General features: G+C 54.2%; 1 protein-coding gene across 4 annotated transcripts in view; it reads right to left on the reverse strand.

The window, feature by feature from the left end:
* The window catches only part of PIK3CD (phosphatidylinositol-4,5-bisphosphate 3-kinase catalytic subunit delta), a 63,681-nt gene that overhangs the window by 45,648 nt on the left and 6,016 nt on the right, over positions 1–12,017 (reverse strand). For 2 of the 4 annotated variants that reach the window (XM_028108151.2, XM_028108148.2), the window contains exon 1: positions 3,837–3,935. The exons of 1 other annotated variant lie outside the window; for it this stretch is intronic. The gene's annotated coding sequence lies outside the window, so the exon portion shown is untranslated. Of the gene's footprint in view, positions 1–1,665; positions 1,765–3,836; positions 3,936–12,017 lie in introns of those variants that run through there. One more of the 4 variants, XM_028108149.2, reaches the window with a different exon arrangement.

The following is a 12,017-nucleotide window of genomic DNA, read 5'->3' on the forward strand; positions in this document are numbered from 1 at the left end:
GAAGTAAAGCCTTGCTGACACCTCGACTCGGAACTCCTGAGCTCCAGAACTGTGAGAGAATACATTTTTGCTGCTTGAAGCCACAGAATTTGCGGTCATTTTTCACAGCGGCCCCAGGAAACACATATAGTGTCATTCCAGGACATAAATCTGACCCAGGCAGCTTGCTCCCTTTCTGTGGCAGCTCCTCTCCCCCCACCCCCACTCTCCTGGCACTTTCTCTAAGTGGAAAGCATTTTCCCCAAAGTGAGTGAAACAGAAGCGAACTGAAATACCACTTTAGAAATGCCACTCCCATTCCTCCAATCACTCTCCCTCTCGGCCCAGAAAGTAGGCGGCCTTGAGAAGCACCCATTTCTAGAAGTCCTGACCCCCCCCCTTATCCAAGGGAGCCAGGTTATCACCTCTAGGGAAGGAGTGGGGGGCGGTTCTCACAGGCCAGGGCAGCTGGAACCTTCACTGCACCGACCTCAGGCCCCGTGGACTGTGCTGGCCCCCAGAGAGGGGAGAGGGGGCCACCGTGTGGGTCTGCAAGGAAGGAGTGGGGTGGAAGGTTCCCGGGGTTTAAAATTTTTTTTTTCCATCTTGAAACTGGCAGCATTTCTGATATGATTGCGGGGGATTTCCGCCAACCAAATTAAAGAAAATTCAGTTTTAGCATTAGCTGCAAGGAGAGAGAGGAGGGGTTTTGCAAGCCTTGCCATTTATGAAACACTGGCCGTGGCACAGAGGAGAATGTCTTCCTCCCTTCCTGACAAGTCAGGCTCCTGCCGTCCTGCAGCTGGTGGTCAATGACTACATGCCTCTGCCATCAGACAGGGCAGCAAACCACCCCCCCCCATCCTCCAGGAGCACTTCCCTCTGGACCTGCCCCTCCAACAGCTTTGCTGGGAAACATGTTTGTCCCCTGGGGAGTGGCTGAAAGAGCTTTTCTAAGGTCCCACGGTAAAGAAACGTTTGGTGGGGCCCCACGCCCCATCACCAGACCCGCAGAAGCATCTGGCCTCTGGGAGGGAGGAGACTGCTCTCTAAACAAAAATCGTTTTGAAAAATAAGCCAGCCAAAGGGGAATTGCTTCATGAGTTGCACATTCACTTCTCCCTTTAACTGTGCGATTGAAGAAAAACAAGCAGGAACTGACCCCTCACACACCCATTCACATCCCCACAATCTCCCTGGACACAGCAGTGCTGGGAGTACAAGCTAACCAGGCCTGAGGCTGGTCTCTAGTTATGGGTGGACTGCCTGCGTCTCATAAGCCCCCTACCCACCCACCCGAGGGCTGGGACCCTCCCCGCCTGCCTGCCTCGTTTTTAGCAGAGCCCCTGTGACGGGGATCTCGATAAACACTTGTTAGATGTAAGAAAGCCAGGGAAAAGTCCTAATGGAAGGGGACCACCTGCGTGGCCAGGAGCGCCTCTGGGGCACTTGCCCTAATTGCAGAAACATGTCTATTTGCTGCGTGGCCAGCACTGTTTCTAAACGTGAGCAGAGGAGGTGGGGGGCAGTGGGGCTCAGAAAGAGATAAGCTCGGATGTCTTAGAACAGGCAAGGGCCAACTAGGTTTCAAGAGACCCGACCCTCACCCCTGTCCCCTGCCCCGACCCCCCCCCCCAGTGTCCTCCACTACTTGTAGGAATTTGTGAAAGCGGCCCAAGAACCAACCTCAGCATATGCTGGGCAGTGCTCTCATGAGGCACGATGGATGATGGGATCCTGAAGTCGAGAAATCAAACCACAGCAGGGTGTGGAAACGATAAGGGTTGGCAAATACCTGCTCTGGAGAACAGAAGAGAAAGTTCTATTCCCATCTCTTTGTATTTGGTGACAGCCTCCTTAATCGGAAGATTCCTTTTTTTAAAAAAAAAAAAAAGATTTTATTTATTTATTTGACAGAGAGAGACACAATGAGAGCAGGAACACAAGCAGGAGGAGTGGGAGAGGGAGAAGCAAGCCTCCCGCGGAGCGGGGAGCCCGATGCCGGGCTCGATCCCAGGACCCTGGGATCATGACCTGAGCCGAAGGCAGACGCTTAACCGACTGAGCCACTCAGGCGCCCCGATCAGAAGATTCTTTATGCCCACTTAATCACCGCAGTCAAACCTGGTGGTTAATAGTAGGGGCGGCTTTTACCGGGGATTACCAAGGTGGGTCCCTTAGAGGCTGCATCTCTGAAAAGACACTCCAAGGGTCCTCGTCCCTACACCGAGAGAACTATTAGGAAATGTTCTCCTTAATCGGCAAACCACAGCACCTACAGATGATGGAACTCTTCAGCGCGTTCTGGATCAGCTACTTGCAAAAAAAAAAAAGTTATTTAACTTTTCTGGGCCTTAGTTTCTTCCCCTGGAAAATGGAGACTTCAGTCAGCTCCTATGACTGCTTAACTGAAAACACGTATGTAAAAACGATTGATTCTTTGTGAGGGGGGCAGAAAGAGTCCCAGGAGTACCATTCACTCGACCAGAACACCAAGGCACTGCCAGGCGTTCCAGCACCGTCCTCTCTCCTGCAAGTGAGCAGTGGGATGAATCCTCAGTTTCAGGGTCTCTTTGGAGCGGCGAACTTTACCCTCGAAGCCCCTGAAAGAGGACCCCCCCCCACATACACACACACACACACATACACACCGAGGGCACACCTGCCCCACATACAGGCGCGACCGTGCAGCACATTTCTGCCGGGGCGGGCGGCGCGCAAATGGGGCTTTCTGCAGGAGCCCAGGTGAAGCCGCCCCACTGGATAATCTGTTGGGGTTCTAGACCTTCAGCTCTCTCCTTCCAGGGGATCTGAACCAAGTGAAAGTTGCTCGGTCATTCGAGGGCTCCCGAGCGCTCGCTCTGCAAACTGGGCTGATCCCAAGGGTGCCGCGGGGCCACTTGGTACGTGGACCCCCAGCCCGGGCCTCCCCAGGCGCCCGACCCCAGCCTCGGAAATCCCATCCCCACCCTCGTCCCCTCCGGGAGCGCGCTTTTCGGGGCCTCGCGTTAGTCCTTTCCTGGCTCTCTGGACCCCCATCTCCCCACCCCGGCAGAGCACCGCCTGCTACGTGCTCCCGCATCCTGGTCCCCACCAAAGGTCTCCCTGCTCCCCTCTCCCAGATTTCAAGGAAGGTGCAGAGAAGGAAGCCTAAATAAAAACAGGAAACCCGATTAAAAAAAAAAAAAAAAGAAGCCTCATTCTGGCTGAATTACGGGTAAGAATATTAAAAAGAAGGGGGTAGAAAAAAGTCCGGAAATGCAAAGCTGGAGGCGGTTTTGCCGCCGTAACCCAGGCTCAGCCGCAGATCCGGGGGCTGGTCTCCGCTGGCGGCTGCAGTAAACACGCGGCAAGCGGCTCCCGAGGCCCGGGGGCCCCCAGGCGCGCCGGGCGAGGCCGGAGGGGGGCGCCCGGCAGGCTCGACTCCGGCGGTTCCCCAGCCCGGTCCCCGCTCGCCGGCGCCGGGGAGGGCGCGCAGGGCCAGGGCGCAGGGGACGGTACACCGGGCTGCACCGCTAGTGGGAGCGCGGCCCGACCGCCGCCGCCGCCGCCGCCGCCGCCGCCGCCGCCGCCGCCGCCGCCGCCGCCGCCGCCGCCGCCGCGCCCGTGAACTCCCCGTCGGGCCCCGCAGGGCGCGCAGTAGCGGCGCAGGGGAGCTGTGCGCGCCCAGGTCTCGGCGGCCATCCCGGGGGGCGCCCCTTGCCGGGCTCTCTCCAGACGCGGGAGGCGCACCCGGCCAGGGCGCACCGCTTGTGGGCACCGGGAGACGCCCGCGAGCCGGTCCCCGAGGTCCCCGAAGCGCCGGGTCCCGGTACTCTCCCCGACCTCCCCAGACGCAGCCAGAGGCGAGTGCTTACCGTCCCGGCGCGGCTGGCAGGGGCTGGGCGGCTCGGCCCGGCGGCCGCTAGGAGCTAAGGCTCTGGGCGCGAGTGAGCCTCGAGGGAGGGAGGCGGGGCGCGGTGGGGGCGCCCCGCCTGCTGACAGCCCGCACACTCCACTTCCCACTTTGTTTCCTTTTTACTTGCAACAGGAAAAACAACAGGTCCTCCTGCCGCCAGTCCGCCCCCCCCCCCCGGTCCTCTCCACCCCCCAAATCCGCACCCCGTCTGCGGCTGGAGGGGCATCATCCCAGGTATCTCTGGAAGCTGCATTTTGCCCTTCTTCAAAACAAGTTTTCTTTACAAAGGAAAACAACCAAATAAAGGTCCTAAAGCCCATAAAACCCCCACGCCTTCCACATTCACACACCAAGAATTTCCACAGTGGCCAGAGAAAGGCTGGAGGGCAGGAGAGAGAGGAGGCAGCCGCAGCTCCCGGCACCCCGGGGGTGCCCCCCCGGCGCCAGGAGCGCAGGGGCTGGGCTCCAGGGAGGGTCCAAGAGGCCAGGCAGACAGACTGGAGCAAAGTCCCGCTGGCTCAGCCCTGGAGGGAAGCCCTGGCCTCCACGCTTGGGGGAGTCAAGAGCAAGGAGGGGGTGTGGGAGTAGCCCGGTTACAAGAGTGGCTTCAAATCCTTCTGGGGTGTGATGGCGGAAGAGTCGGTCAGTTGCTTAGACTTAAAGGACCCTCTCCAACAGGGTCTGGGAGGTAAAGCACCTGTCTGGTCCCCTTGGAGATATGAGGAACATGAAACTTGGGAAGGCTCTTTCTACCCATGCAGTACGCTGGCCTCCAGCCCCGATGTGGGCCCAGCTCTGGCTGCAGCAAAGGGAGGAGCAGAAACTTGTGTCCTGCCAGGAAAGGGGAGAGCATTGAGGCAAGACCCGTTGGGTACTAATGCTTCCAGTGTTCTAAGATCTAGGCTGCAGGCTCTGAATTCTCAGCTGGACACCTTTGGAGGAGCCAGAAGGGACCACATTGTCCCTTTAGGGAAGAATGTTGGTCAGTCCCCAGGAATGTACCCTGACATCTTTCCCAACAAAACATCCCAGGCTCACAGCCTCACTCCTGCCCCAGGCCCGGCTCACTGGTCCTTGGCAGAGGTCTCCAGCCCACTCCAGGGAGGTACTGCCAGGAGCCAGAAGAGAAATGGGCACATCGGAGAGAAAATGTGATGGCAGGATAGGCAGCCTGCCCTGAGATTTCCGAACACCTGCCCCAGCCCTGCTTTTGCTAGTTTGCAGTTTAAACAATTTACTCCCTGGCTTTCAGAGTTTGGTGTAAGAAGCCGGCAGATGAGGAATGTTTTTGCCTCATTCAGAAGAACGCTTCACTGAATATTTGCTGATAGCCATTCGCTTCATGCTCTGTAACATGAGAGACGAGGACCCAAGGCATGCCAAATGCTCAGATATGCTCCACCGGTTATTATCTCTGATCCCTACAACAATCTCCCAAGGGCAACCTTAGCCCCACTTTACAGATCAGAAAACCGAGGCTCAGGAAAGTTTAATCAGTTGGGGGCCACACAGTCTAACTGCTCCTCTGACCATGTCATGCTGCCTGGGTCCCAGTCCTAGAAGTTTCACTTTCCTGAAAACCCAGCACATTTCCGTTTCGAGATGGCACCATAGGACCTCCCAGTGTTGCCTGGGGTGCTGGGGGAAAGAGGCTGACAGTAACGCAGGGCTCAGCCGTCGCTCTCCCTTGTCTCTCAAGTTCCCGGTAGACTTGCCTTCTGCCTTCCTCTCTATAGTTTCTGAACTCTCTTTCTGACTTTATTTTTAACTGTTGTCATGTGTGTTTGGAGGAAGCTACTTCAAGTTCCCTTTGAATTGTAAACAAAATAGGCTAGGCACGGTAAGAATTTATAGCAGTCCTAGAAGAGAAGGAGCATCCTAGCTGCATGGAAGTCAATGCCTCATGACTCACATGATCTCCTGAAGGGCCAATCCTTCTGCCCCATGTTATGGAAGGGAAAAAAGAGGTCTCGGTTATTAAAGGGGCTGCTGGTCAGGGGAGAACAGGCTCCGGCCGGCAGAAGGTGCCCTGCTGCCTGGAGGAGCACACACAGCCCTCCAGCCCTGTTTCATTCTGCCCCCCTTTCCTGCAAAACTTCTCCTCCAGAATCCATCCAGCGTGTGCAGCTTCTCGCAGATGCAGTAAGCATCTCTGTTCGGCCTTGAGTGGCTTCAGCACTGACACCCACACAAGCCCACAAGCAGGGTTATCTCAGGGCAGCCGGAGCCAAGCTCAGAACCCCAGTGCAGGGGTGCAAGCATGAGAAGCCCACCTCCTCAGCCCCTCCATGCAGGACTCTGGGCACCTGTCTGTGTGCCCCGTCCTGGCAGGAAGCCCACTTTGCTGTGGGGTCCTTTCCTCCCAAGCAAATGTTACCCAGCTCAAATCCTTGCCCTTTTGCTTTGGCCAAGAAACGTGTGGTGAAGCTTCTTGATTAAGAGCACCTTCCCTGGAGCCAAACTCCTCAGCACTGCCCTGCTGTGGCGCTGTGTGACCTCTGGCAAGTGACTTAAAATTGTCTGAACCTCCACTCCCCATCTGAGAAAACAGGGGTGCTAATCATGGCTTTCGGCATTTAGAATTGTTCTTAGAGGGGCGCCTGGGTGGCTCAGTCAGGTTAAGCTGCCTTGGGCTCAGGTCATGATCTCATGATCTCGGGGTCCCAGGACCCGGATGGAGCCCCAAGTCGGGCTCCCAGCTGAGCAGGGAGTTTGCTTCTCCCTCTCCCTCTCCCCCTCCCCTGCTTGCTCTCTCTTTCTCTCAAATAAATAAAATCTTTTAAAAAATTGTTCTTGGGGGGGCGCCTGGGTGGCTCAGATGGTTGAGCGTCTGCCTTCGGCTCGGGTCATGATCCCGGGGTCCTGGGATCGAGTCCCGCATCGGGCTCCCTGCTCCTTGGGAGCCTGCTTCTCCCTCTGCTTCTCTCTCTCTCTCTTCCTCTGTCTCTCAGGAATAAATAAATAAAATCTTTAAAAAAAAAAAAATTGTTCTTGGGGCACCTGGGTGGCTCAGTTGTTAAGTGTCTGCCTTCGGCTCGGGTCGTGATCCCAGGGTCCTGGGACCGAGCCCCACATCGGGCTCCCTGCTCAGCGGGAGGCTGCTTCTCCCTCTCCCACTCCCCCTGCTTGTGTTCCCTCTCTCGCTGTGTCTCTCTGTCAAGTAAATAAATTAAAATCTAAAAATAAAATAAAATAAAATAAAATAAATAAAAATTATTCTTAGAATTACCCGAGGTAATAGTACATGGAAACTGCTTCTAACCGTGCTGACAGAGTGAACCCCCTGAAAAGGTTAGTTCTCTAGCAATCCTGGAACAGGGTCTCTGTGCTCCGTGGCACTGGATGTTTCTGCTCCACAACAACATTTCCCCACAGCAGGGTGTGACATACGAACATGTTAGTGGACTGGAAACCCGCTCAGCACGTCAAGTTTACAAAAATGGAACAGAATAGAAATGGTCAGATTGTATTCCACTTCGGGAGGGAGGGTATCACGGCCTGTGGCTTTTGCCCCGTTTACAGGGACGCGTGAGTGTGCATTAAGTTAAGACATAAAATGCATTTCTTACTGCAGGCCCCCAGGTCCCCGCGATGAGACAGCTGCTGCTTGGGGCAACATCATGGTGGTGATGGTGCAAGGGCGTGCAGACCTGGAAAAGCAGGCCAAGGTCAGAACTGATTCCTAGAAAGTCTGACTTCTGAGGACACAGGCTCCGAGGAGCCTGGAGAGCTGGCCAGGTGCAGGTGCCTGAGGAAGAGAAGACAGGGGTCCTTGCAGCCCCCGTCCCCAGGCTGTACCCTCTGGAGAAAGACTCAGAGGTGGATGGGTCGTGCCCCTGTGCTTCATCCCAGGTCACAGCTGGACTGAACGGTCCAGAAAGACCCAGATCATTCAGAGGTGGCCCAGGTAAACCAGGCCCTTATGGGGTCAGGGTTGAATTGCTGGAGATTGAGTTTCTGGGCCCAAGTAAATGAACGCTCCAAACAGAAATTGAGTTGTCCTTTTTGTAAAACGCAAACACTCCAAACCCAAGATGTCTGGGTTCCAATCCCAGCCCAAACCCCTACCCACTGTGCAACCCTGGGGGGATCCCTCCGGCCCTCCTGAACGGGGGACTAAGGGAGGGTCCTGCCCCTGGCACCAAGTCAATGTTCCAGAAACAGCAGTTGACTTTTAAACATACCTTCTAATGCTCTTCCTAGTCCAGGGTGTGGGGGTGTTGGGGAAAGGGGGTGGTAGGGAGCAGCAGGGTTTGGGGTCATGGGGCTGGATCCAAACTCCTGCCTCCATACACTGGGGGTGACCCAGGCTTTGCAACACTGACTCATTCAGCCTGCGAGCCTGCTACAGTTGGGGCCCTGGGATACAGCACCGTCCAAGCCAAAGACCCGCCCTCCCGGGGCTTACACTCCAAGAAGAGAAACTATGAAGAATAAAAATAAGATACAGTGTCGTGAAGTAGTAAGTGCTGCAAAGACATAGGGGGTGGGGAGGAGGGGAGAGATGGTGGAGGGACAGTGGGGGTCTACAAAAACACCTGACCAGTCCTCCGTACGGTCAAGGTCATCAGAGACAAGGAAATTTAGAGCAACTGTCCGCCAAGAGGAGCCTAAGGAGGACATGACAAGCCAATGTTATGCAGTGCCCTGGCTGGGCTCCTGGAACAGAGAGAGGACAGCAGGTGAAAACTAAGGTAGTTGGGATTCAGTTAATAATAACGTATCAATGTTGGTTCATCCCTTGTGACAAATGTACTGTAGTAGTTAAGATGTTAGCAATAGAAGAGACAAGGTGTGGGGTGTGTGCGAACTCTCTATCCTCTTTGCAACTTCCCTAAAAATCTGAAATTGTTGGGGCGCCCGGGTGGTCGGTCGTTCAGCGTCTGCCTTCGGCTCGGGTCATGATCCCAGGGTCCTGGGATCCAGCCCCTGTTCGGGCTCCCTGCTCGGCGGGAAGCCTGCTTCTCCCTCTCCCACTCCCCCTGCTTGTGTTCCTGCTCTCACTGTCTCTCTCTGTCAAATAAATAAATAAAATCTTTAAAAAAAAAATCTGAAATTGTTCTAAAATTAAGCATTTCTTTCAAGGAAAAATAATAGGGCACCTGGGTGGCTCAGTCAGTTAAGCATCTGCCTTTGGGTTCAGCTCATGATCCCAGGGTCCTGGGATTGGTGGCAGGCTCCCTGCTCAGCGGGGAGTCTGCTTCTCCCTCTGCCTCTGTCCCTCCCCCACCCCCCCACCCCAGCTCCTGCTCTCTCTCCAGCACTCTCTGTCTCTCTCTCTCTCAAATGAATAAGTAAAAAGTCTTAAAAAAAAAAGAAAGAGGGCGCCTGGGTGGTTCAGTTGGTTAGGCGACTGCCTTCGGCTCAGGTCATGATCCTGGAGTCCTGGGATCGAGTCCCACATCGGGCTCCCTGCTCAGCAGGGAGTCTGCTTCTCCCTCTGACCCTCCCCCCTCTCATGCTCTCTCTCTATCTCATTCTATCTCTCAAATAAATAAAAGAAAGAAAGAAAGAAAGAAAAAATAATAGAATGGGGAGGTGCGGGAGGTAGGAAAGCCCAATCAGTCCCTGGGGCTGGAAACAGGCCCTTCCCTTACAAGCCTAGAATACAATGGTTTGGGGTGGGGCGGGGGGGGGGCAGAGTCACAGAAGGGGGTGCTGCAGAAAGTAAGAAGGCGTGGCCTTATTCCCCGCCCTTGGAGTCTGATGGAGGGGGGAGTATATTTTTGAACCTTTTCTGGGGACCCCGAGACCCAGCCCTGCCCCCACATCTTCTGGTCCTCCGTAAGATGGGGCTTATTACTCCAGCTTCAGAGAGCCTGTAAAACTAACAGATCTTTCAGTGAAAGTGGTTTGGGGACAGTCACAGCTTCGCAAACAGGGCGCAGAGGAGGGAGCGCTAACGGGAGCTGGGGTTTGCTCCAGTCTTGTGTCCCACCACTCTACCACCTGCTTTAAAAACCTCCTTCTGTCTAGATAAGTACCCCTCTAGATAGATATCTATCTTTAAAGACATCGATGCTGAGGAGCACCCCCACGCGAAACCCCAAAAACCTCAATGAGAAGGCATATGTCTGGTGACTTTTTCCCCAGACAGGAAAACGAGAACAAAAGAGCATGAATGTTGAAGAGCGAGAAGAGTTAGAAGGAGAAGGAAAGCCATTTTCTACCTGGAGGGGGCTGGCTGGTGACCTCCAAAAAGGTATGTCCAAGTCCTAATCCCTGGAACCTGGAAATGGGGCCTTATTTGGAAATAGGGTCTTTGCAGATGTAATTAAGTTAAAGATCTTTAAAAAAAAAAAAAAGATTTTATTTATTCATTTGAGAGAGAGAAAGCACAAGAGCCGGGAGGCTCAGAGGGAGAAGCCGACTCCCGCTGAGCAGGGAGCCCGATGCGGGACTCGATCCCGGGACTCCGGGATCACGACCTGAGCCGAAGGCAACCGCCTAACCGACTGAGCCACCCAGGCGCCCAAGTTAAGGATCTTGAGATGAGGTCATCCTAGATTATCTGGGTGGGCCCTAAATCCAATGGCAAGCGTCCCTATGAGAGAAAGACAGAGGGAAAGCCGAGACAGAGGTGAAGGCCATGTGCAGCTGGAGGCAGAGGTTGGAGAGATGCAGCCACGAACTGAGGAACATCAGGAGCCCCAGAAGCTGGAAGAGGCAAGGAAGAGTTCTCCCTAGAGCCTCTGGAGGGAGTGGCCCTGCTGACACCTTGATTTTGAACTTCTGGCCTCCTGAACTGTGAGAGAATAAATTTCTGGTGTTTTGGGTTTTGTTTTTTAAGTCTGTTTATTCTTATTTATACATATATATTTTTAGGAATCTCTGTACCCAACGTGGGGCGCAAACTCACGACCCTGACATCAAGAGTCGCACGCTCTTCCAGCTGAGCCAGCCAGGTGCCCCAAATCTCTGTTTTTTTAAACCACAGGGTTTGGGGAGCCTGGGTGGCTCAGTTGGTTGAGCGACTGCCTTCGGCTCAGGTCATGATCCTGGAGTCCCGGGATCGAGTCCCGCGTCGGGCTCCCTGCTCAGCGGGGAGTCTGCTTCTCCCTCTGACCCTCTTCCCTCTCGTGCTCTCTATCTCTCATTCTCTCTCTCTCAAATAAATAAATAAATAAAATCTTTAAAAAAAAAAATAAACCACAGGGTTTGTGGTGCTTTGCTATAGCATGTATGGAGCCAGTAAACGTGGCCTCGTGGAAAGCGTCTGGGCTACACAGCAAATGAAAGAAAGTAGATCTATAGTGAGCTATCAGCGCAGGCTGCTTTCATGCATTACCCTGTTTCATCCCCCTTGGAACCCCGTAGGGTACATGCTGTTCTTATCCCCATCTTACAAACAAAGACACTAAGGCAATGCGGCAGGTAACTCGCCGAGGTCACCCAGATGGCAGGTGGGAGTTCATTAGGTGGCAGCCTTCCTAGAACTCTGAAGTCAGGTGACAGGAAGGGTGTGGGGTCTATTGGACCAGCGATCGCAGGAAGTTGGACCGTGAACCAAAAATGGGAAGAAGAAAATGTGTCACCTTAACGCTGTGGAGGGTCTGCCTCCATTGAAAGTGGCGATCCTGGGGCACCCGGGTGGCTCAGTCGATTAAATGTCCGCCTCTTTGTTTCGGTTCAGGTCATGATCTCATGGGTTGTGGGATGGAGCCCCACAGCAGGCTCCATGCTCAGCGGGGAGTCTGCTTGAAGATTCTTTCCCTCTGCCCCTCCCGATTCATGCGTGTGCTCTTGCTCTCAGATAAATAAATAAGTTTAGAAAAGAAAAGAAAGTGGCGATCCTGAAGACCCGCAGCATCATGGGAAATGGTGACATCATCAAGGGGGGGGGTCAAGTTCAAGGCAGAATTGCCTCTGTGCAGGATCGCCACCCTGTAAGCGTGACATATGCACACGTATGTAGTAGGAGGTGACTGAACAGTGAAAGCTTCGGAGGAGGAGGGTTACAGATGTTTTCCTTGCCATTTTTTTTTCCTCTCTGTTCACATTTTGCCAAATGTGTAATAAAACTGCAAAAACATGTAAAATTTATTTCCTTTCCCCAAGTCAGAGCTGATAATCCCTCTTACTGCTGTTCACACCAGTACAATGGATGAGCCTCTGTTCCATTCTGCCTGGGCTCCGGTCA

Source organism: Eumetopias jubatus, unplaced genomic scaffold (assembly GCF_037043125.1).
Source record: "Eumetopias jubatus isolate StellerSeaLion01/CBP00866 unplaced genomic scaffold, mEumJub1_p1.0 scaffold_4, whole genome shotgun sequence".
NCBI classification, from domain to species: Eukaryota; Metazoa; Chordata; class Mammalia; order Carnivora; family Otariidae; genus Eumetopias; species Eumetopias jubatus.